This window comes from Anabrus simplex, chromosome 2, assembly GCF_040414725.1.
Source record: "Anabrus simplex isolate iqAnaSimp1 chromosome 2, ASM4041472v1, whole genome shotgun sequence".
Taxonomy (NCBI): Eukaryota; Metazoa; Arthropoda; class Insecta; order Orthoptera; family Tettigoniidae; genus Anabrus; species Anabrus simplex.
Genome location: NC_090266.1, coordinates 74446121 through 74468680, shown reverse-complemented (window position 1 = coordinate 74468680; position 22560 = coordinate 74446121). Strand labels below are relative to the sequence as shown.

Genomic DNA, 22560 nt, shown 5'->3' with positions numbered 1-22560 from the left:
TACTGTATAAGAAGGGACTGTGTAAGACTTCCAGGCATCGAAATGCAATGCGATTTTCCTTTTTATTAAGTTCATCTTTATTATTCGAAAAACCGTACTGCTCGTTGACGTATACTGCAAACCAGGTAGTAAAACATCATTTGCTGCAATCGCACTCGACTGACAGACTCTTACGTCTCCAAGTTCAGTACCACATTTTCATACAACACGCGTAACATTCATCAATAACAAACAATATTAAAAAATCACAAAATAAAACTAATAAATGAAATATAGCAGGCTTTGTAGAAGGAGTTGAGAGAAATGCAAATAAAAGGCATGAAGTTGGAACACGTCTTTTTCGATCGCTTTTCCCACACCTGTGGGGTCGCACATGTGGATTTGGCCCTGTTTACGGCCGCATGCCCTTCCTGACGCCAACTCTATATGGAGTGATGTAATCAATATTGCGTGTTTCTTTGGGGGCTGGTAGTGTAGTGTGTTGTGTGAATATGAAGAGGAAAGTGTTGGGACAAACAAAAACACCCAGTCCCCGAGCCAGAAGAATTAATCAGAGGCGATTAAAATCCCCGACCCGGCCGGAAATCGAACCCGGGACTCTCTGAACCGAAGGCCTCAACGCTGACCATTCAGCCAATCGGTCGGACAGGAAGTTGGAACACTATGGCCTCTAATATTCAAATAACTCTTTGCATCTTCCTGCCATTATTAGCTACCAAGTAAAGTAGTTTAAATTACAACCCGTTACTTGTGCATAACTCCTCCTCAGGATCAGAGCCGCTACGAATTGAGCTACATTTGAGGGATTCATGGGATTTGTTACTGTTGTCACGTCCTAGTTCGTGAAACATGGCCAACGGCTAAGTGACCTAGTAAGTGATATCCAGAGAATCGGAATACCCGTTGCTATGGAACAGGAGTGGGTATCTCGGACGTGTTCTGTGTCATGGCCCTCCTTGCACTGAGGCGGCAGCTAGGATTATGCAATCCACCGATGGTCCCTAACCCGTTAGAGGAAAGATTAATAATAATATGTTCTTACGTCCCACTGATTACCTTTTCGTTTGACGGTCTTCGGAGACGGCGAGGTGCCAGAATTTTGTCCCGCATGAGTTCTTTTACGTGCCAGTAAATCTACCGACACGGGCCTGATGTATTTGAGCACCTTCAAATACCACCGGACTGAGCCAGGATCGAACCTGCCAAGTTGGGGTCAGAAGGCCAGCGCCTCAACCGTCTGAGCCACCCAGTCCGCCAGAGGAAAGATTATCACTGGAACTACGTGTAAGAAGGATGGCATCATGCTTTATAGAATTTTTAACAAGCATGTTCAGAACGTTTTAAACAAGCCTCGGACCTATGGTAGTAACGGAGTCCCACTTCCACTTGAAAGGCGAGGGACATCTTGGAAACAACTTGGCGAACAAAATGGAATTCGATGAGGACCTATCAATATTAGTGGGGCTTATGAAAGAAAGAAATAACGCAGAATTGGCTGATAAAGGGGAATACAATAAAATAATGAAGAATAATAAAGTAATGAAGGATATTCGAAAGGGAGGAGAAAAGTGTATCACTAGTGATCTGGGTAAATCCGATGAACTCACAGTAGATCCCAGGGAACAGCGGGACAGCTGGAAGGACTATTTTGAAAATCTTCTCAACGTAAAGGGAAATATTTCTTTTGACGTCGCACACAACCAAGTTCCGTGAGGAAGTGGAAAGAGTGGTAAATAAAACTCCAATGTCATAGAACAGCACGAATACAAGAAATTAGGCCTGAAATTGTGAAATACAGAGGGAAGGCAGAGATGAAATGGCCTCAGAGAGTAATAAGATTAGCATGGAATGTTAGTAAAGTATCTCCTAATTGGACGAAAGCAGTAATTGCACCTATCTACAAGCAAGGAAACAGGAAGGATTGCAACAAATGAAATGGCGTATGGCTTTTAGTGCTGGGAGTGTCCGAGGACATGTTCGGCTCGCCAAGTGCAGGTCTTTCGATTTGACGCCCGTAGGCTACCTGCACGTCGTGATGAGGATGAAATGATGATGAAGAATGTACATACACCCAGCCCCCGTGCCAGAGAAATTAACCAATGATGGTTAAAATTCCCGACCCTGCCGGGAATCGAACCCGGAACCCCTGTGGCCAAAGGCCAGCACGCTAACCATGTAGCCATGGATCCGGACAGGATTGCAACAACTATAGAGGTATTTCATTGATCAGTATACCAAGCAAGGTGTTCACTGCTATCTTGTAAGCTAGGGTGCGACCAGTAGTTGAGAGTAAGTTGGAAAAATCAGTGCGGTTTCAGACCACAGAGCTGCTATCAGGATCGGATTCGCAGTACACGCAGATAACTGAAAAATACGATGAGAAGAATATATTGATACGTTCATTTTTCGCAGATCTAGAGAAGGCATATGGCAGAGTACCGAGGGAAAAGATGTTGGCCGTATTGAGGGATTATGGGATTAAGTGTAGATTATTAAAATCAAATAAAGGCATGTATGTCTACAATTTGGCTATAGTGGGAACTGATGGTAGAACGAGTTACTGGTTCAAGGTACTTACAGGGGTTAGACAAAACTGTAATCTATTCACCTTTGTTGTTCAAAGTTTGCATAGGTCATCTACTGAAAGTTATGAAGTTGCGGGGAGGAATTCAGCTGGTCCATACCGAGGGCGGTCCTAATGGCGGACTGTGCTGAAGGTCTGTAATCTAATATCCTTGATCTTGAAAATAGGTGCAATGAGTGCGATATGAAAATTAGCCTTTTAAAGACTAAGTGATGTCTGTAGGAAAGAAACATAAAAAAATCGAATGCCATGTTGGGAACACACAACTGAGGCACGTAGATCATTTCAAGTATTTAGGATGTGTACTCTCCCAGGATGGTAGTGCCGTATAGTAAGTGAGATTGAATCAAGGTGCAGAAAGGTTAATGCAGTGAGCTTGGAGTTTCGATCAACAGTATACTATAAGAAAAAAAATCACCTCCCAGCCGAAACTATCTTTACACCGGTCTGTTTTCAGACAAAATTTGCTGTACGGAGTGAAAGCTGGGTATACTCAGGATATCTTATTCACAAGTTAGAAGTAACAGACATAAAATTAGCGAGAATGCACCTGATATAAATGGATGGGGACAATTGCAGGAGGTTACTCGGAATGTGGAGATAAAGGCTAAGTCAGGAATTAACTCGATTGATGAAGCCGTATACATAAACCGACTTAGGTGTTGGAGTCATGTGAGGCGAATGGAGCAGGATAGGATACGTAGGAGAATAACAGACTGTCATGGAGGATAAGAGTAGTGGAGCGATATCAAGATGACGATCGTTAGACTGAATTTTTAATCATTTAATGAAAAGAGGTATGGAAATAAACAGGGCCATGGAGCTAGTTACAGATAGAGGATTATGGAGGCATTTAGCAAATTCGTAGAGGCTTCAGACTGAACGCTGAAAGGCCTAACAGTCTATAGTGAAGATGTATTTATTTATTTATTTATTTATTTATTTATTTATTTATTTATTTATTTATTTATTGAGGAATAAATATGTAAGTTGTTTGCACCTTAAAGAACCAAACACCACAAACAGACGAACAAACATAAATCTGAGAACTGAATGTTACTGGAGACATACGGCTATATCAATTACAAAATCGTTCATATGGATTTTCGCACCTTGATATAGATTAATCACAGATGCCCGAGGCGTTGTAGCAAAAAACAATACTACTCGAATTTTCTTCCATTTCCACCTCTCTAACTTTGATTACTTACGCCGCTGTGGTGTCTGAATCATCATATGTACAGTACTTGAAATTAATCTCAACTGAAACTGAGAAGGAAGAACCTATGGCATAGCGTGAGTCGCAGAGAAGAGTGACAGTAAGTCCATATTTGGCCAAATTCATATGATGTTCAGTTTCAATTGGTTTAGGTCATATCTTGCTGTGAGAATAGCAATAGAAGTCAAGGTTAACATAAAGACAGTGAAATATTCATGGAAAATTATGATAAGTGATTTTGTTTAGAGTTTGAATGGAGAAAAGAGGTATAACTAAACGAATGTCAACAGTGACTTATATCACCTCTTCCTGGAGCTCATATTTTGTTAGATACCACCCTGGCATGTTCCTGTTGAAAGAGCAGAAAACTGCATTTAGGGGATCTGAAGTAGTGACTTCCACTCCCTCCTTTCCTCACCTCTGTGCACCCCGATAATGTAACGTAAATATGTCTTTTATTTCGCTATTGGCTTAACGTCGCACCGACACAGATAGGTCTTATGGCGACGATAGGACAGGAAAGGGCTAGGACTGGGAAGGAAGCGGTACAGCCCCTCCATTTGCCTGGTGTGAAAATGGGAAACCGCGGAAAACCATCTTCAGGGCTGCCAACAGTGGGGTTCGAACCCACTCTCTCCCGAATACTGTATACTGGCCGCACTTAGTAAATATGTCTTATAGTTGTGGTAGAGCCAAGAATGGAACCCACTATAACAAACTAGTAGACCACGGTGACGGATTTCATATGTACAGTCACTCAAAAAAAAAGAAAGAATGAGCGCTTAGAATTGTGGAAGTGCCTCCCAGGTACTGTCGCAAGTGTGATAAACAGATATAACTTGAAAAACAATAGTCTCTCACCCATGGGTAGATAATGCAAGTGTCGAGCTCGAATTATTACTATTATTATTTTACGATTATATATATATACACTGACTGACAGAGCAAATGCAACACCAAGAAGGAGTGGTCAGAACTTTATGCCAATTGCAGAGTAGACTGACGTCACTGAGGTATGCTCATGATGTGAAATGCGCCGCTGTGCTGCGCACGTAGCGAACGATAAATGGGACACGGCGTTGGCGAATGGCCCACTTCATACCGTGATTTCTCAGCCGACAGTCATTGTAGAACGTGTTGTCGTGTGCCACAGGACACGTGTATAGCTAAGAATGCCAGGCCGCCGTCAACGGAGGCATTTCCAGCAGACAGACGACTTTACGAGGGGTATGGTGATCGGGCTGAGAAGGGCAGGTTGGTCGCTTCGTCAAATCGCAGCCGATACCCATAGGGATGTGTCCACGGTGCAGCGCCTGTGGCGAAGATGGTTGGCACAGGGACATGTGGCACATGCGAGGGGTCCAGGCGCAGCCCGAGTGACGTCAGCACGCGAGGATCGGCGCATCCGCCGCCAAGCGGTGGCAGCCCCGCACGCCACGTCAACCGCCATTCTTCAGCATGTGCAAGACACTCTGGCTGTTCCAATATCGACCAGAACAATTTCCCGTCGATTGGTTGAAGGAGGCCTGCACTCCCGGCGTCCGCTCAGAAGACTACCATTGACTCCACAGCATAGACGTGCACGCCTGGCATGGTGCCGGGCTAGAGCGACTTGGATGAGGGAATGGCGGAACGTCGTGTTCTCCGATGAGTCACGCTTCTGTTCTGTCAGTGATAGTCACCGCAGACGAGTGTGGCGTCGGCGTGGAGAAAGGTCAAATCCGGCAGTAACTGTGGAGCGCCCTACCGCTAGACAACGCGGCATCGTGGTTTGGGGCGCTATTGCGTATGATTCCACGTCACCTCTAGTGCGTATTCAAGGCACGTTAAATGCCCACCGCTACGTGCAGCATGTGCTGCGGCCGGTGGCACTCCCGTACCTTCAGGGGCTGCCCAATGCTCTGTTTCAGCAGGATAATGCCCGCCCACACACTGCTCGCATCTCCCAACAGGCTCTACGAGGTGTACAGATGCTTCCGTGGCCAGCGTACTCTCCGGATCTCTCACCAATCGAACACGTGTGGGATCTCATTGGACGCCGTTTGCAAACTCTGCCCCAGCCTTGTACGGACGACCAACTGTGCCAAATGGTTGACAGAGAATGGAGAACCATCCCTCAGGACACCATCCGCACTCTTATTGACTCTGTACCTCGACGTGTTTCTGTGTGCATCGCCGCTCGCGGTGGTCCTACATCCTACTGAGTCGATGCCGTGCGCATTGTGTAACCTGCATATCGGTTTGAAATAAACATCAATTATTCGTCCGTGCCGTCTCTGTTTTTTCCCCAACTTTCATCCCTTTCGAACCACTCCTTCTTGGTGTTGCATTTGCTCTGTCAGTCAGTGTATATATATATAATTCAATGGGGCCATCAAGGACTACGTCAAGTCTTGTCGCATTTGACACTGACCTTGGCCTTCTTTAGAGCCCAAATTTCCCTTATTCTTTGTGAGTGGGCCTGCTTACGCTCCTCTGTCCAAGGGGCACCGTGTCTTCTCTTCGGTTGCTCGTCTCGTTTTAGCCCGTTCGTCAATATTTTCTTGCGGAAGAGATCTCTGTTAAGGGCGTCTTCAGCTGACATATGTAGCATTTGCAGGTCTTCTTTGGTATTTCTAAACCAGAGAATTGTGGTTTTGGGGTTTGAATAAAAAAAAGTGAAAGATTTCTTTAGTTAACTATCTTCCGTCCATTCTTTTCAGATGACCGTAAAATCATGCCCGTCTTTTTCTGATTGTGTCGGTAATTTTCTCTATTTTGCTGTAGACTTCCTTGTTGGATCTCTTTTGATGGATTCCATTTCTGTACTTTGATCCCAAGATTCCTCTCACAATATTGCGTTCTCTTTTTTCCAGTTCTTCAAGGAGTCCTTTGTTGGCATTTAGAGACAGGGTTTCGGCTGCATATAGAACTACTGGCTTCAGAACTGTTTCATAGTGACATATCTTGGTGTTTTGGGAAAGGCATTTTTTGTTGTAGATTGTGCGGGATGTTTGGTAGGCTATTTCCAGTTTGCGTACTCGCTCCTGAAGTGCTTCTTTATCCAGTCCATTTTTCATGATAATCTCACCCAGGTATTTGAATTTGTCTACTCGGGTGATGTCCCCGTATTTTGTATGGAGTTTTGGTGGAGCCTCTTTGATGTTAGTCATTACTTCTGTTTTCTCAAACGATATCTGCAAACCGGTTTGTTCGGCAATTTCCTTTAACATTTCAACTTGAGCTCTAGCGGTTTCTATGTCGTTTGAGAGAACAGCAATATCATCGGCAAATGCTAAGCAGTTTGTTGCGATCCCCTTGGATTTGGTTCCTATTCTCAATGGACTGTAGTTGGTTTCCTGTAATATCACCCGCCAGGTTCTGATGATCTTTTCAAGAACACAGTTGAAGAGTATCGGGGATAGCCCATCACCTTGTCGGACTCCTGTTTTGATGTCAAAGGAAGGCGAGAGACATCCGTGGAACTTCACCTTGGATTTTGTATCGGTCAGGGTGGCTCTAATTAATGCCAGCAGTTTCAAATCAACTCCAAATTCATTTAAGATGTTTAACAGGACTTGCCGGTCAATGGAGTCGTACGCTTTCTTAAAGTCTACAAAGACAGACACATACTGCTTGGAACTTAGTGTACAATATCTGATATCTTCCCCCGGCGCTTTCTTATTTTTGAGACGGGCAATGTGGCGCTTAATTTCATCTCTGTCGGGTGGTCTGGAATCTGGGTACCTGAGTAAGGGTTCCTTGGTCTCAATGGCGCTTTGCGGTTTAGAGCAATTAAGTAAATTCTTGAAGTAATCTGCCAGAATGCTGCAATTTTCTTCATTTGACGTCGCCAGTGTGCCGTCCGTTCGCTCAAAGCATAGAGATGGTGGTTTATAGCCAGTGAGTTTGCGTTTGAAGGCTCTGTAGTACTCTCTGCTTTCATTCTTCCTAAAGTTTTGTTCTATCTTTTCAATGAGAGATATTTCGTATTTATGTTTCTCAGTTCTGAACACCCTAGCTGCTTGGGCATGTTGGGTTTTGTAGGTTTCCCAATCATTTTCTGATTTCGTAGAGTAGTACTGTTTCCACGTATTGAGTCTTTCTTGGAGGACTGATTCGCAGGCACCATTCCACCAGGCATGCTTTTTGATTCTCTTGATTTCTGCAACGTCTTTGGCGGCCTCAACAAGGAGACTTTTGGTGTTGTTAAAGTCACAGTCATTTGGTCTAGCCTTCTCCTGGAACTCCTCGACCCTTTGCCTAAGTTTATTATTGTCGAAGCGTGTGATCTGTTTGGATGTCTTCCTTGTGCTCGCTGGAATTGGTTTGAATTTGATAAGAGACATATAATGAGCTGAGGCCACATTGATGCCTTTCTTTACATTGACATTCATAATCTGTTTCTTCTGGAGATTGCAACATGATCAATTTGGAACTCTCCGAGAGCTTGGAAGGGAGAACGCCAAGTCATTTGCTTTCTGGGTAGATGGCGAAAGTGGGTCGACATGACCTGCAGGTTGTGATTTTCGCAAATGGACACCAGTCTTTTGCCGTTGGGATTGGTTCTTTTGTGAGCAGGGTAATTTCCTATAAATTTCTTGAACTTCTGTTCACGACCTAGTTGGGCATTATAATAATAATTTCGTGTGGCTATTTCTAGCCGAGTGCAGCCCTTGTAAGGCAGACCCTCCGATGAGGGTGGGCGGCATCTGCCATGTGTAGGTAACTGCGTGTTATTGTGGTGGAGGATAGTGTTATGTGTGGTGTGTGAGTTGCAGGGATGTTGGGGACAGCACAAACACCCAGCCCCCGGGCCATTGGAATTAACCAATGAAGGTTAAAATCCCCGACCCGGCCGGGAATCGAACCCGGGACCCTCTGAACCGAAGTCCAGTACGCTGACCATTCAGCCAACGAGTCGGACTCTTGGGCATTGAAGTCACCCAAAAGAAGCTTAACATGATGTTTGGGGATTTTATTTAATTTTTTATCCAGTAGGTCCCAGAAATTATCAACTTCGTCTGGATCAGACTTGTTCTTATCCTTTGTAGGAGCATGTGCGTTAACTAGGGCGTAGGTTTTGTTCGCGCATTTAATTGTGAGTATAGATAATCTGTCATTCACAGGTTCGAAATTTGCAACCGATTTAAGCATCTTGGTTCTAACAGCAAACGCGGTTCCAAGCATCACAGCTCCATTGAGGATTCCTCTTTGCGCTTTGCTCTTGAAAAATCGGTAGCCTTCGGATTCAAAAATCTCTTCATCTGGGTACCTTGTTTCCTGTAGGGCCATTATGGATATCTGATTTTCGTGAAGAGGTTTGGTGAGGGGTTTCAGCTTGCCAGTTTGTGTAAGTGAATTTATGTTGAAAGTTGCTAGAAAGGTTTTAGATTTTGGCCTGAGTTTTTGACTCTTCGGGGTACACCGAGACGCTCCGACTCGTCTCTTGCATGATGTCGAGTCTCCCCCAGAATCCGAACGAGACTCGTGCGCCGTGGCCTTCACGATGAGCGATTTACCCAAAGATTTACCCCCTAGGGTATGTTTCTTGAAATGTTGTGCCATCATGCTTCTTGACTTGACTTTGCTTTGGACGGGTACCCATCCTTTTACAACTAGGGTTGTTAGCCCTAGAGGTTGCCTCAAGATGTTTTCTGGCTTCTGGTCATTTACCAGTCTTCGCCGTAACCCTGGCAAGGGACCAGTTTCTTTTCACGGTGGTATTTTATTTCCCTACTACCCTCTGACTCTGCTGGTGGCAGAGCCAGCGAGCTTCCCCAATTCCAATGGGACGCGCCCAATGGAGGTAACCGGTAAATCCCCACACGGGTTTTACGATTATTATTACATGTAGTATATATAGCTATGAAGTGTTACATCCAGTTAGTATTTGTATTATTATTACATCATATGTACATACGATACGATCGCGTTGTTTGTAAGGTTATGTCATGAAACATGCACTGTATATAGACATTTATATCAGTTCAATTAATGTAAGAACCTGTATATAATTTATTCTTGCCTGTATATATAATTTGTCGCCAATATTATTTAACCTAGTTTTGGATGAAGTGGTGAAGCAGCGGAGACAGTTGAATAGAACCATGGGAATTGAAGGTGTACAGATTGGATATAAGATCAAAAACAATGTCATAGTGGATTGCCTTGCCTTCGCAGATGATACGGTGTTGTTACATGAAAGGAAGAAGACGCAAAGTTGGCACTAGCAAATCTAGCAGAGACTGCAGCAAAGGTTGGTCTGAAAATAGCCTACAACAAGACGAAGGTACTGAATACGAAGACCGATTGGAATGTAAAAGGCCAAGTGGTAGAGAGAGTCGACAGCTTCCGGTACCTAGGTGAGAACATCACGGGTAAAGTACAAAGCAACGAAAGTACCCAAGGCAGAGCTCAACTGCTGCTGAAACTACGATATGCAGCCATGACTACATATGGAAAGAAGAACCTCTCGAGGAACGCCTAACTGCGACACTAGATGATAACCATCAGGAATGCTGCATTATATGCAACTGAAACGCTGACATTGGACAAGAGATCTTGCATACAATTGGAGAAGGAGGAAAGAAGAATCTTGAGACATATATGGGGCACCAAAAAGCAAGGTGAAATCTGGGTACACAGATCAAGGCAGGAACTATATGCGAGTATAGAACCAATCTCGAGTGTGATAAGAAAGAGAAGGTTAGGATTTGTTGGACATCTCATGAGGATGGATGACAGTAGGCTGACGAAGAAGATATGGAATGCAACATGCTTAACTGGAAATAAGTGGATGAAGGAAGTCAGAGAAGATTGGGAGACTATTGGCATAAAGGAAAAATATCCATTGATGACAGTACAGGATAGGTCCAAATACAAAAAGCTCGTGGAAGGTCACAGATGGACAGACACCAGGATCCAGATTCAGATCACGGAAGCCGAGAGAAAGAGGAGGAGTGAGAGAATGAAGAGGTATTGGGAAGAAAGAAGACGTACCGAACAAGTCACTCGTGACCCTCAGGGGTCGTAACGAACCTAATAATAATAATAATAATAATAATAATAATAATAATAATAATTATTATTTGTAATCCACTACAACATTGTGAAACACACTGTAACTTCCAGAATGGTACTGGGTAGACAAGAGCGATGGAGAATGATCTGTACACTATATGTATTAAGCACTCTAGAATTTTGGAGAAGGTATTTTTGTAACGTATCTTCCTAGCAACCTGGCCAGGCACATATATAAGGAGGCAATCTTGACGGTAGAGACGAGTTATTGTTCAGTGGAGTTATGAGTTAACAGGTTATACTTTTGACCACGTGTTGTGATATGCTTTCAAGCAGTCACCTGTTTCAACTGTGTCTTGAGGTTGCAATCTCCATGTCCAGTGATAGGCAATTGTCAAAATGGCGGTTTGTGATGCGAGTGTTTTGTTTGTGACAGCAGTGATTAAGGTTATGTGTGTGTTTAAGTTGTAAATAGATGTGAATAAATAACTGTACCAACTGACATTTAGTGCGCGTCTTTGTGGATACGTTAGTACAATTATCTCAAACAATTGAACCTACAGATATGTTTGTTCTGGGTACCCTTAGGGTTTGTATCTGCAAGGGACGTGAGTTATACTTTTATCATTAAAATTAAGTCCGATCAAATATTATATGCGAGGAACATTAATACCATGCACTCATTCTTCTTTTGAGCGACTATACATTTAGGTGGGGACCGCCGAGAGTTCAAGGAGACAGTTCGCGAAAATCACCAGATAGCTCCATATCACGAACTGCTCTGACTACAGCTCTTCAAAATGGAGAGGCCGCCGCTCCGCTACAGACGTTCAGGTAAGTGGTAGAAGTGACGATAATGGTTACTGTTTTAAGGGGCCAAACATCGAGGTCATCTGCCCATCTGGTAGAAAGCACCCGCCCCTTCCACGACAACCGATATTGCTCAAGTCATCACATAGACAAATGGCGGTGCCAACTGCAATTCATGTTCACGACTTTGATGTGCGTCACAGGATCAGTCCGATTACAACTCCTAACAGGTGTCCAGATACTACTGAACGTAGGGCGCAGATTTTGCGTATTTGCCTGTTTTATTCCTTTGATCTGAAACTGCATTTTATAGTGCCTATAAACGCTTATTTGATACGTTAATGCCTATTTTGATCGCTGACGACTAAAAACTGCCCTTTTAATATAATGTGTCCTCTTTTCGTCATACTCCTTTAGTACATGCAATCATACTGTAGCCGGGCTAAGTGGCTCACGGTAGAGGCGCTGGCCTTGTGACGCCAAGTTGGCAGGTTCGATCCTGGCACAGTTCGGTGGTATCTGAAAGTGCTCAAATACGTCAGCCTCGTGTCGGTAGTTTTATTGGCAATAAAAGAACTCCTGCGGGATTAAATTCCGACACCTCGGCGTCTCCGACAACTGTAATAGTTAGTGGGACGTAAAGCAAATAACATGATTAATCATACTGTAGATTTAACGTAAACATATCGACAGCTTGGCACTTCCTGCAAACTGGTATGGAATATGAGACCTTTCACAAGAAAAGGATGAACTTGCTTAATGGTGTGATAAACTGGTAGTATAGGGCAGTTGTGCACCGAACGTAGACAATTATGTAATTCCCGCATAAGAGGAACAAAAAGGAATAGAAGTGATTCACTAATCTAGGTGTATTTAAAACGGCTGTTTAAGCACAATTCAGGTCATTTACACTGACTGACAGAGCAAATGCAACACCAAGAAGGAGTGGTTCGAAAGGGATGAAAGTTGGGGAAAAAACAAGAGACGGCACGGACGAATAATTGATGTTTATTTCAAACCGATATGCAGGTTACACAATGCGCACGGCATCGACTCAGTAGGATGTAGGACCACCGCGAGCGGCGATGCACGCAGAAACACGTCGAGGTACAGAGTCAATAAGAGTGCGGATGGTGTCCTGAGGGATGGTTCTCCATTCTCTGTCAACCATTTGCCACAGTTGGTCGTCCGTACGAGGCTGGGGCAGAGTTTGCAAACGGCGTCCAATGAGATTCCACACGTGTTCGATTGGTGAGAGATCCGGAGAGTACGCTGGCCACGGAAGCATCTGTACACCTCGTAGAGCCTGTTGGGAGATGCGAGCAGTGTGTGGGCGGGCATTATCCTGCTGAAACAGAGCATTGGGCAGCCCCTGAAGGTACGGGAGTGCCACCGGCCGCAGCACATGCTGCACGTAGCGGTGGGCATTTAACGTGCCTTGAATACGCACTAGAGGTGACGTGGAATCATACGCAATAGCGCCCCAAACCACGATGCCGCGTTGTCTAGCGGTAGGGCGCTCCACAGTTACTGCCGGATTTGACCTTTCTCCACGCCGACGCCACACTCGTCTGCGGTGACTATCACTGACAGAACAGAAGCGTGACTCATCGGAGAACACGACGTTCCGCCATTCCCTCATCCAAGTCGCTCTAGCCCGGCACCATGCCAGGCGTGCACGTCTATGCTGTGGAGTCAATGGTAGTCTTCTGAGCGGACGCCGGGAGTGCAGGCCTCCTTCAACCAATCGACGGGAAATTGTTCTGGTCGATATTGGAACAGCCAGAGTGTCTTGCACATGCTGAAGAATGGCGGCTGACGTGGCGTGCGGGGCTGCCACCGCTTGGCGGCGGATGCGCCGATCCTCGCGTGCTGACGTCACTCGGGCTGCGCCTGGACCCCTCGCATGTGCCACATGTCCCTGCGCCAACCATCTTCGCCACAGGCGCTGCACCGTGGACACATCCCTATGGGTATCGGCTGCGATTTGACGAAGCCACCAACCTGCCCTTCTCAGCCCTATCACCATACCCCTCGTAAAGTCGTCTGTCTGCTGGAAATGCCTCCGTTGACGGCGGCCTGGCATTCTTAGCTATACACGTGTCCTGTGGCACACGACAACACGTTCTACAATGACTGTCGGCTGAGAAATCACGGTACGAAGTGGGCCATTCGCCAACGCCGTGTCCCATTTATCGTTCGCTACGTGCGCAGCACAACGGCGCATTTCACATCATGAGCATACCTCAGTGACGTCAGTCTACCCTGCAATTGGCATAAAGTTCTGACCACTCCTTCTTGGTGTTGCATTTGCTCTGTCAGTCAGTGTATATAACTTACACTAGTGTCCAAAAGTTAAGCACAATCACTAAACGAGGCCATACCGCCTGATAGGAATGTCAGACGGATTGCTGAACAAACGGAAGCTGAATCACACACCATATATTACACAACTTGTAAAAAAAAGAAAAAAAAAGTGTCAAAGGTTCTGATAGATAAGGTACACCTTCGACAACAACTAACAAAACTTGGCAATGTCTTCCACAACAAAATATGCTGTTAATAGGTTGTACGGTTACCCCTAACGGCCACACATGCTTCGCAGCGACGTGGCATGCTCTCTGCCAGATGGTCCAAGAGCTCTTGTGGCAGTCGATCCCATTCATTCGAAAGGGCAATGCGAAGGTCTTGGAGGGTCCTTGGTGGAGGCTGACAGGATGCAATTCACCTCCCCAATGCATCCCAGGCATGTTCTATAGGATTCAGATCCGCAGACCTCGCTGGCTAGTCTATGCGGTGAATGTCTTCCCCAGCCAGAAATTCGTCCACCAGAGCAGCGCGGTGCGGTCGGGCATTATCGTCCATTAAGAGAAAGTGTGGACCAACCGCACCTCTGAAGAGTCGAACATGTGGTCTCAGTACCTCATCCCTGTATCTCCGAGCGTTAACAGTGTTCTTCGGGCCGATGACCTTAGATCTCAGCCCCCTTTAAACAACAAGCAACAGTGTTCCTCGGACCACCCAAGAAGATGTGCAGGTCCATACAGCCATTCAACATGACGCCACGACCACCATACTGGTCCCCCGTTCCACGATGTTCCTGTGGTTGTATCGGCTACCCGGTTCTCTACAGATTAATGTGCGTCGGAAATAGTTCTGCAAACTGAAGCGGGATTCATATGTGAAGAGCACATGCCTCTATTCATTCATGGTCCAGTTTCGATGTTGGCGGCTCCACAGTAAACGGGCCGGTCTCCTGCTATTTGAGTGTAGGTGCTCACTGAGGGAGGATTTTTGGATATTCAATCGCTAACTGGGTGAAAAGGGATGTAAATTGTTTTAATTAGTATATGCATCCAGTATTTCCTTTAAATATAAAGAAACACATACTTTTTTGTTTTCGGAAAATAGCGTTACGGGAGAGCGGTTTATACCTTTTATAAGGATACATATACCTCAAAAACTGAAGATGTTACAGAAGTGAAAATTTGTTTATTGGAATCTCCTTTAAAAATAAACACGCATTTTTGGAAAATCCAATTAATGGGGGGTGAACAGGCGTGACAAAGGGGGTGGTGAATTCTTAAACTATATCTACAGTATATCTCAGAAACGTGTCATGTAACAGACGTGAAAATTGGTATTTTAATCTCCTTTAAAAGTAAAGAAACACAGATAATTTGTTTTCGGAAATTCCAGTGAAGGGGAAGTGAAAAAGGGGTGAATTCTTAAAGTGAGCATGTTACAGATGTGAAAATTGGTATATTTAATCTTTTACGAAAATAAATAAACATACACTTCTTTGTTTTCGGAAAACCCACTTAAGGGGGGGGGGGTGAAGGAATTGAAAAAATAGTTGAATTCTTTGTATGAGGATACTTACTGTATATCTCAAAAACTAAAGATCATACAGACGCGAAAATATGTATCCTTAACCTCTTTTAAAAATAAACATGAATTTTTGTTTATGAAAAAAACACTGAAAGGGGGTAAAAAGGACTGAAAAGGTGGTTGAATTCGTTTGCTTAGGATACTGATATCTCAGAATCTGAAGATGCTACAGACGTGAAAATGGATACTTGGAATCTCTGTTTAAAATAAAGAAGCATGTCTTTTGTTGTTGTTTTCAACTTGAGCGAAGACCGTTCCTCACATGTACTATTCTACGTCGCATGATTTTAGAGCCAAAAGGCAATACAACAAAGAGTTTCTGGGGTAAGTGAAACTCAATTTTAGCTTAGTTTTTATACTTTAGGGAATTTCAGATAACGTCTTAGTACAATACCGAGGAACGATTACTTTGATAAAATTACGAAATCCACGCGAGCGAAGCCGCGGGTAACTGCTATTTCCATATATATTTGTAATTCTGTGCACTTCCCGCTGCAGGAAACTGGAGGTGAAAATGCCAAAGGAGAAAATTTGTAGAAGTGTATTATTGAAGCAGTGGATTCCCACTGATTAATCCTTTTCCACAGATGTGAAAAAAGTAACATTAACACCTTGTCTTGGTATTCCTTCACTATTGTGGTATTCTATTTTACTTTTAATAAATGTGTCGAAATCAACGGTTACATTACCACCGTTGTTTGGGCAGATTACTCAATGAAGTATATCGTTACAATGGCGCCACTGTTTTAGATCAAATGTCAAGAAAGATCACTTGAAACAACACAAACATACGCTCATACATCAGAACAATTTTTACTGCAATCCTCGGAAAATTAAGTATCAATGCATACTGTAGCTTCGGTAAATAGGCTACTTTTTTAAGAACATAGAACATTACTGATTTTTTTCTGTTTCTTCAGTCACAATATTAGTTGTGTGAAGTGTGTCGTAGAAGGAGTACTCTAAGTATACTGGGAATTAGAAGTGCTATATGATATATTTTTCTCGTGTAGACCCTTTTCTTTAATTTTTCATACTTTTGGTGTAGTGTATTGATTTTTAGTGCCTTTTTAGGTGCCCATTTGTTGAATTTTTAGTGCCTTTCGCCAGCCCATGGTGAGCATTTTTAGTGCCTATAAATCCGCGCCCAACTGATATAACAGTGAATGAATAGCAAGAAATATTTGTGCGTTTTATTCCACGAGAAAGGTCATACGTTGAAACGGGTTGAAAAATGTTTTAAATACTTCACTTACAACATGTTCAAATAAGAAAAACCTTTAAAAGTCTTAATACCTTTAAAATTAATTGATGCATCTTTAAAAACGAATACTGTATTCCATAATGGAGTATATGATTGAAAGTCGAGACTGAAGCAAATGAAACGTACCGGAATGAGTGGTGGTGAATGATGATGATGATGATGATGATGATGATGATGATTGTTGTTGTTGTTGTTGTTGTTTGTAGGGGCCGAGGTCATCGGCCTCTAATGGTACGAGGTGGAACGAAATGAAATAATTACAATTTTAAAATGTATCCACTGAGTAGAATTTAAAACAAATGACGATGAAAGATTGTCATGAATTTAAAATAATCAGTTGATCTAATTCGCAAGTCCTTATTTTCTAATAAAACGATAGAAAAATAGATTGGGATAGAATAAAGCATTGCCTTGAAGTGCAATAATATATATCATTCCAGTTAAAAGTTTAAAAAACATCAAAATGCATAAAAACAAACAAACTGAGTCAATAGAATGAAACGTCCTCCTCTACGAACCATGTGACCTTGCCGCGGTGGGGAGGCTTGCGTGTCCCAATGATGCAGATAGCCGAGCCGCAGGTGCAACCATATCGGATGGGTATCTGTTGAGAGACCAGACTAACGAATGGTTCAACGAAAGGGGGGTAGCAGCCTTTCGGTAGTTACAAGGGCGGCAGTCTAGATGATTGACTGATACGGCCTTGTAATAATACTCAACATGGCTTAGCTGTGTTGATACTGCTACACGGCTGAAAGCAACGGGAAACTACAGCCGTAACCACCTCCCGAGGACATGCAGCTCTCTCTGTATGAATGATGTACTGATGATGGCTTCCTCCCGGGTAAAATATTCCGGAGGTAAACTAGTCCCCCATTCGGATCTCCGGGTGGGGACTACACGAGAGGGGGCGATTATCAGGAAGATGGATACTGACATTCTGCGAGTCGGAGCGTGGAATGTTAGAAGTTTGAATCGTTGTGGTAGGTTAGAGAATCTGAAAAGGGAGATGGATAGGCTAAAGTTAGATGTAGTTGGTATAAGTGAAGTACGTTGGCAGGAAGAACAGGATTTTTGGTCAGGCGACTACCGAATTATCAACACGAAATCAAACAGGGGTAATGCAGGAGTTGGTTTAATAATGAATAAGAAAATAGGGCAGCGGATAAGCTACTACGACCAGCATAGTGAAAGAATTATTGTCGCCAAGATAGACACCAAACCAATGCCCACCACAATAGTGCAGGTCTATATGCCTACTAGTTCAGCGGATGATGAAGAAATTGAAAGAATATATGAGGAGATAGAAGATTTAATACAATATGTCAAAGGTGACGAGAATCTAATTGTGATGGGAGACTGGAACGCAGTGGTAGGCCAAGGAAGAGAAGGTAGCACAGTAGGAGAATTTGGATTGGGACAAAGGAACGAAAGAGGAAGTCGGCTGGTTGAATTCTGCACTGACCATAATTTAGTCCTCGCCAATACTTGGTTCAAACACCACAAACGACGGCTGTATACGTGGACGAGACCTGGAGACACTGGAAGGTATCAAATAGACTTCATTATGATTAGGCAGAGATTCAGAAACCAGGTGTTGGATTGCAAAACTTTCCCAGGAGCAGACGTGGACTCTGACCACAACTTGTTGGTCATGAAATGCCATCTGAAGTTGAAGAAATTGAAGAAAGGAAAGAATGCAAAAAGATGGGATCTAGACAAGTTGAAAGAAAAGAGTGTGATGGATTGTTTCAAGGAACATGTTGCACAAGGATTAAATGAAAAGGCCGAAGGAAACACAGTAGAGGAAGAGTGGAGAGTCATGAAAAATGAAGTCAGTAGGGCTGCTGAAGAAATGTTAGGAAGGAAGAAAAGATCAACTAAGAATCAGTGGATAACTCAGAAGATACTAGACCTGATTGATGAACGACGAAAATACAAGAATGCTAGAAATGAAGAGGGCAGAAAAGAATACAGGCGATTAAAGAATGAAGTGGATAGAAAGTGCAAGGTAGCTAAGGAAGAATGGCTGAAGGAGAAGAGCAAGGATGTTGAAGGCTGTATGGTCCTGGGAAAGGTAGATGCTGCATACAGGAAAATCAAGGAAACCTTTGGAGAAAGGAAATCTAGGTGCATGAATATTAAGAGCTCAGATGGAAAGCCACTTCTAGGGAAAGAAGACAAAGCAGAAAGATGGCAGGAGCATATCCAACAGTTGTATCAAGGTAACGATGTAGATAATTTCGTTCTGGAACATGAAGGGGCTGTTGATGCTGATGAAATGGGAGACCCAATTTTGAGGTCAGAGTTTGACAGAGCTGTGAGTGACCTAAATAGGAACAAGGCACCTGGAATTGATGATATTCCCTCTGAATTACTGATTGCCTTAGGAGAAACCAGCATGGTAAGGTTATTTCATTTAGTGTGCAAGATGTATGAGACAGGAGAAGTCCCATCCGATTTTCGGCAGAATGTTGTTATACCTATTCCCAAGAAAGCCGGTGCTGACAGGTGTGAAAACTACCGCACCATTAGTTTAGTATCTCATGCCTGCAAAATTTTAACACGTATTATTTACAGAAGAATGGAAAAACAAGTTGAAGCTGAGTTGGGGGAAGATCAATTTGGCTTCAGAAGAAATGTAGGAACACGTGAAGCAATCCTGACTTTACGTCTGATCTTAGAGGATCGAATCAAGAAGGACAAGTCCACGTACATGGCATTCGTAGATCTAGAAAAGGCATTCGATAATGTTGATTGGACCAGGCTATTTATGATTCTGAAGATGATAGGGATCAGATACCGAGAACGAAGAATTATCTACAACCTGTATAAAAATCAGTCTGCAGTGATAAGAATCGAGGGCTTTGAAAAAGAAGCAGCAATCCAGAAAGGAGTGAGGCAAGGCTGCAGCTTGTCCCCTCTCCTTTTCAATGTTTACATAGAACAGGCAGTAAAGGAAATCAAAGAGAAATTTGGAAAGGGAATCACAGTCCAAGGAGAGAAAATCAAAACCTTGAGATTTGCGGATGATATTGTTATTTTATCTGAGACTGCAGAAGATCTCGAGAAGTTGCTGAATGGTATGGATGAAGTCTTAGGTAAGGAGTACAAGATGAAAATAAATAAGTCCAAAACAAAAGTAATGGAGTGCAGTCGAACGAAGGCAGGTGATGTAGGAAATATTAGATTAGGAAACGAAGTCTTAAAGGAAGTAGATGAATATTGTTACTTGGGTAGTAAAATAACCAACGATGGCAGAAGTAAGGAGGACATAAAATGCAGACTAGCACAAGCAAGGAAGAGCTTTCTTAAGAAAAGAAATTTGCTCACTTCAAACATTGATATCGGAATTAGAAAGATGTTTTTGAAGACTTTTGTGTGGAGCGTGGCATTGTATGGAAGTGAAACATGGACGATAACTAGCTCAGAAAGAAAGAGAATAGAAGCTTTTGAAATGTGGTGCTACAGAAGAATGCTGAAGGTGAGATGGATAGATCGAATCACGAATGAAGAGATACTGAATCGAATTGGTGAGAGGAGATCGATTTGGCTAAATTTGACGAGAAGAAGAGATAGAATGATAGGACACATCTTAAGACACCCAGGACTTGTTCAGTTGGTTTTTGAAGGAAGTGTAGGTGGCAAGAACGGTAGGGGTAGACCAAGGTATGAATATGAAAAACAGATTAGAGCAGATGTAGGATGCAATAGTTACACAGAAATGAAAAGGTTAGCACAGGATAGGGTGGCATGGAGAGCTGCATCAAACCAGTCTATGGACTGATGACTCAAACAACAACAGAATGAAACGTAGTTAGCAATAGAACAAAAATTAAAAGCAGATAGAAAACTCACTTTCTTACGCGATAGAACAGGCCACTATCCATCATAAAACGGATGACGAGGTCTGCTGACTGCTCGTCTTCTCGTAGGATGAAGGATATGGTACTCGGAAGTTTTAGACTACGGCGCAGATACGCCAGGTCCATGCACTCCGTAAGGATATGTGCCACACTAAGATGACCGCCGCAAGTACACACCAGAGGGGTTTCTCCCTTCAGTAAGTAGGAGTGCGTTGCAATACCGTGGCCGATCCGAAGACGACAGAATACCACTGCTTCTCTCCGAGAAACCCGAAGGTGTGTCTTCCATAACTTCGTAGTTCCCTTTGTCGATCTCAGCTTATTCGGAAGAGGAGTGGCCTGCTACTCCATCACCCGACTGGACATCCGGAATAAGTTTGACAGCCTTCCATAAAAAAACAAAACTGCCGAAAAAACATCAACATCTTAACTGAAGCAACATAATCAATTATCTGGATTCCTGTACCTCGACGGATTATAATACAGCCCGGTTGGGACTAACACACATTCGATAATATTTGCTTCGTTTTATGTCACCACATTTCATGAATCAGCAGACTTTCTACATGTGTCGAACACCGTTACGTCTCATATCAAGCGCCTTCCTCCTGACAGTGTTACTGATGTGCTAAGATGAACGTACAGAGAGAGCACAGACATATTTATTAGCCAACCGTTATTAGAGTTATTTTATTACTGACAAGAAAAGAAAGTGACATGTTCAATGTTACAGCTTTGTATCAGAAATTATGTCCACAAAACTAAAGAAAAAGCGAAATATAGCTTCATTCCGTGGATACACAGAAAAATAAATTAATGTAATAATGTTTTTATAGAAAGACCGCCTCTAAGAGGTACCATCTATCCTTTCCCACTGTCAATATCGATTGGTTCATTCATTAGATTGTAGGTTACCAAGGTAACATGCACATAGATAACCTGTTTGTCGGCATAAATCAAATCACGGAGCAAGTGGCTTTAGGCGAGGAGGCGACAACCGTGGTGGTGCTAAATATGTTCCCCATTACTCCCACAATGCGTATCACCTATCTAACAATAAAATAATTTGTATCTCAGGTCTTACTAAGATATGACTATTGTCATGGTCTAAGGGTAGCACAAGAGCTCCCAATGCAGTGGTCTCGGGTTCCATTCTCCTCTGTCACGAATTTAAGACTGATTCTAGGGATTGGAACTGGGTGCGCTGAAAAGATAATTGAGTTACAACGGCAATGCTAGAAATTTTTCTCCGTGGTATCAGATTTAAATCCTAGGAAAATGCGGGGATTGCACCCAACAAGCCTCATGGCTAATTACTTCCCAATCCTACGGAACAATATAACATCGCATTTCCCTTTGAAAAAATAACCTCCAGGAAAAACCAAACCCGTGGCACAATTCATTAGAGCTCTGGTCTGCCCAGCCAGACGGCATGCAGATACTAGAGTGCCACATGGTTAGCCTGGCACCTTCAGCCGAACTGCTCCACATTCGTGACATCCACTACCTCTCGGATAAGAAAGTACCGTAGTTGGTTTTACGACGCTGAGAAAACTCTATTCCAGCCTTCAGTCCAGAATGAAGATCCTCGGACTGGTCGAGAATCGAACTCGGGACCTCCTGGTAAAAGACACCCTACACCACAGGGCTAGCAATAATCTTTGTAACTACTTCCCAAAAAAAGATACCCACACATTCTTTCGATGACCATCAACAAATATATATCTTCGTTTACGGCCATTAGAGACCATGTTAGGTAACAGTTACATGTTTCTGGAAGCCTTCTTCACAGCTCAAAACTTCAGCATCCTTTCTCTGGCAGTCTGTCTTCTTTCTTCCGTCCACCCACGGTTAAGTTTTGGTTCGTCATGGAATCCCTGGAATTTGTCGATCACTGACCTAAACTTTGTTCGGTTTGAGATGT

At 43.4% G+C, this 22560-nt stretch overlaps 1 protein-coding gene across 1 annotated transcript in view; it reads right to left on the bottom strand.

Annotated features, from left to right (window-relative positions):
• Window positions 1–22560, bottom strand: part of trio (trio Rho guanine nucleotide exchange factor) — a 1596874-nt gene that overhangs the window by 647880 nt on the left and 926434 nt on the right. The gene's annotated exons all lie outside the window — the stretch shown is intronic.